Source organism: Limulus polyphemus, unplaced genomic scaffold (genome assembly GCF_000517525.1).
Source record: "Limulus polyphemus unplaced genomic scaffold, Limulus_polyphemus-2.1.2 Scaffold9020, whole genome shotgun sequence".
NCBI lineage: Eukaryota > Metazoa > Arthropoda > Merostomata > Xiphosura > Limulidae > Limulus > Limulus polyphemus.
Window position 1 is genome coordinate 9,678 of NW_013674630.1, and position 4,156 is coordinate 13,833.

The 4,156-nt window shown below is 34.1% G+C and overlaps 1 protein-coding gene across 13 annotated transcripts in view; it reads right to left on the bottom strand.

Moving 5' to 3' along the window:
* Nucleotides 1-2,911: 2,911 nt before the first annotated feature.
* LOC106475703 overlaps nt 2,912-4,156 on the bottom strand; it is an 8,370-nt gene continuing 7,125 nt past the window's right edge. For 8 of the 13 annotated variants that reach the window (XM_022379756.1, XM_013936380.2, XM_022379767.1 and 5 more), the window contains one exon: nt 2,912-4,142. The gene's annotated coding sequence lies outside the window, so the exon portion shown is untranslated. The remainder of the gene's footprint in view (nt 4,143-4,156) is intronic. The other 5 variants (XM_022379766.1, XM_022379758.1, XM_022379759.1 and 2 more) reach the window with 4 other exon arrangements.

Consider the following 4,156-nt stretch of genomic DNA (forward strand, 5'->3'; position numbering starts at 1 on the left):
ATATATATATATATATATATATATATATATATATCAATAATCTTTTTTATAATGTGCTTTCAACACATTTAAAAGAATAATATCACAGTTAAGAATCAACTCTTAACATGTTGCTTGCCATATAATAAATTAAACATTGAAAAGGTGCCGAGGAGCAGTCGCAGTGTCCCAAACTCATGCCACAAGAGAAATTTGGCTTTGAAACATAACTGTCGGTGACCCACCAGTGGGGCACATGGCAGCCAACGTGTTAAGGTAAATTTAAAACCAGTTCTGTTTGAATTAAATGCCTGTTTGTCATTGATATTGACACTCAGTTGTTCTTTTGACCTGATAGCACAAGCCTGAGGTACGAAAAACAAGACCTTGAATTTTAAATTTTGAAAGTAGTTTGGCATACCCACAAAATCTGGTACATGGGAAAGTGCTTGGTAAGAAATTATCTTAGCAGCTAGCATAATGGCTTAGACACAAATCAGACATTGGTAAGTAACAAGAACATAAATAGAGGCTTAAGAAGAATTGAATACGAGGGAGCTGAACATCATGTTCTTCATTTATTGTGTGGTCTATCACCTGAAGTTGGTGCCAAACCTGAGGAGACTGCCATAATAAAACTGAATCACATTGGCTATGAGTCATGAACCAAGGAATGACCTTCAAAACATAACCGGTTAGAACAATTACAGGGGCAGGTGGCATAGTGTGAGGTTGGTATGAGGTCCAGAAGAACTTTAATCCATGCACCTCTGAAACATCCAGGAACATTTTAGATGGGCTAGGTATTAGGTCAGGTGGAACATCACTGATTGGATATCATTCTTCTTTACTTCCATCTTCATTATACTGACAAGGTGAACATTTTCTGTACAGCATGCTGCACAAGAAGATCTTGCATGGTATGAGCTGGAACTGGCATACAAGGAAGAATGGATATCCATGTCTTCTAGAACGGTACCTCAATGCACCTAGTTGGGCTTCACTCTCCAGTAGTGAAACCTTTGCTGGTAAGTTGGGCCAGATTTCAGTTTGGCTGATGACAATACCCATCCACACTGAGCAAGGATAATCACTCTTTATCATAAACAGGCAGCAAATGAGAGAATGTGAGATATCCTAACTTACACATCGTAGAGCATGTTGTAAGAGGGTGATAGACCATCCATTGCAATCCAGGGCTGAGTAAGAGCTTCTCTACTCACTTGTTTGCGAGTAAGCCCTACATCCCCAACAACATGTAAGGCATTTGATCAGATATGTACAGGCTTATTCAGAATAACATTGCATCTCATGGCAGATGTACACAGTACTGATCGTATGTAAACGTATGAGTGACTCGTTAATGTATTTATGTAACTACTTTTTGTTATGTATCATTTTACACAGGTTAAACTGTATATGAACCCAATCAACTGTTCAATAAATGGCACAGTACAAAACTGCTCCATGAGAAATCTTCATCTGTAGCAGCCAAGAAATTGTACATGTCATTTTTAAAGATGACCTTGGAACATCAAAACAGTTGTATCACTTGGGTATTACAAGGACAAAAAGTAATAATACACATAATAAAGACAAGAATAATAGTCTGAATAATTATAATAGACTCCAGTACATAAGGGAAGAATTATCAGTGCCAGTATAAAATGGGTAAGGTTAACTCTTACCTGCCATTCTGAAGCAACATATCAATAGGTACAGTAAGAGGTTTCTAATAAAGAGATTTCCAAAGGCCTAATGGATTTTGGGGCCTATGTGTCTACAAGTGTGGGATGATAGTTTCCCTTTTTTCTAGTGCGTGATAAACATGTCCCTGGGAAATTCACAGTTTGAGAATCGATTGTCATGCAGAGGAGGTACACTTGTATAACTGCAAATAAGAACAAGCATTCTTGGTAGTTTTAGGGGAATACTAACAGAATTAGCATCCTTGATAGTTTTAGGTGAATACTAACAAAAATCCAAAAGGAGATGTAGCTCAACTAACTAAGCCAAATCTTTGAAGTAGACTTAAACGAACGACCTTGCAGAAGAACCTATTTTACTAAGCCAAATCTCTGAAGTAGACTTAAACGAAGGACATTGCAGAAGAACCACTTGACTAAGCCAACTCTCTGAAATGGACTTAAACGAAAGACCTTGCAGAAGAACCAATTGACTAAGCCAAATCTTTGAAGTGGACTTAAACAAAAGACCTTGCAGAAGAACCACTTGAAGAAGCCAAATCTCTGAAATGGACTTAAACAAAAGGCCTTGCAAAAGAACCACTTGATGAAGCCAAATCTCTGAAATGGACTTAAATGAAAGACCTTGCAGAAGAACCACTTGACTAAGCCAAATCTCTGAAATGGACTTAAACAAAAGACCTTGCAGAAGAGCCACTTGATTAAGCCAAATCTTTGAAGTAGACTCAAACAAAAGACTTTGAAGAAAAACTTCTATACAAGAACTTCTGAAACAATGAACTTAGCAAATTAACAGCAGCAACACAAAGTTACCAAACCTCAGGCAGTTTTAACAAAATAAATAGAATATGATACAAGTTTCAATTACACTTTAATCAGGAAGTATACCTGAGAATCCAAACTTTCAGTTTGAATTAAGTGCAAACTCTTTGCAAATAGAATAATTTTCATAACTGAGTAGTAAGGACTTAACCATCATTGTTCATATTCTAAATGATTTCAATGAGACATGTTTATATGAGAAGGGGGGTTGTGGAGCATTTTAATTTATTCAAGGCTATAGAAACAAATATGAAAAGAGTATGTTGCACGATATATGAGAGGTAATACTGCATGTGAAAGCTTCATTAATTTAGGAAAAAGTTCCAATACAGCTATTTTTTAAAAATGAATACTTTATTATTATTATTTTAAAGTTTATACAATTAAAAATGTTTTTGCATTCATTCATACTTTTGAACAAAAAACAAATACCTTTTACATTGCTAACTTGCATTTGTGCATGTTTTCTCATTGATTCCAAAATCGAACAGTCTTTGGTATTTAGTGAACTATAATAGCAGCAGTAACAGAAAAAAAAATACAATCGTACAACTATAATAAAAATACTGATATACAAAGATAATGAACACACTTTGATCTTAATACTCTGAAATGCTAAAAAACAAGTACATCAATAGAATAAAATTTGTAAAAACTATCTTGATTTTACATTAGCCATTCTGAAGTATTATATACTATTAGTGCTCCTTGGTGGTGATTATGTAATTAATGTTAATGTAAAAATGATTTGAAACTGACAAATTAAATCTCTCTACATTTCAAGCAGTTATAATGAATTGTAGGAAATAGCAAGTTTAGCTTCATTTTATGATGTTTGCCATCACTCGCTGTGGTAACCCACAAGGTAGCATAAGTGAATTATCCACTGATACTATTATGATAAGAGCAGAGAAAAGTAGTTTGTCTTGTCAATTGGATTCTAAAGTAACTGAATTAGCCTAAGTGGACTTTTGACAAGAAAATAGAATTATTTAGAGTTTTAGATACAACTGTGATATCCATAGTTTAAAGAATTTTTGTACATACATTTGACTTGTTTTGAACATAAACAGGTGGAGTGCATGCTCTTCATTTATTGTCAAATTTATTGACAACAAGTATCAGTCACCTACTGTAGAAAAATCCAACCCCACTCATATTTAAAACCTTGACACTAACTTTTCCTAACATGATATCAATTAAACACTGTTGCCTCCCACATGCGTGACCATTCTGTTTACTATTTTATGACAAGATTTATTTAATCCAAAAGTTATATCCACACATGAAATTTCAAACTATGTTTGCATAAATAAAAACCTGATTAATATTAATGCAATCATGTTTATTCTATTTTTCTTTGGCACAGGCACAAATAATTTATGCTTATAAACTGGAAAAGCTAAGCACCTGAATATAGAGTCTAATAAACTAGAAGAGCTAAGCACCTGAAAATAGAAACTTAACTGGAAAAGCTAAGCACCTGAATATAGAAACTTATAAACTGGAAAAGCTAACCACCTGAAAATAAAAACTTATAAACTGGAAAAGCTAACCACCTGAAAATAAAAACTTATAAACTGGAAAAGCTAAGCACCTGAATATAGAAACTTATAAACTGGAAAAGCTAAGCACCTGAATATAGAAAC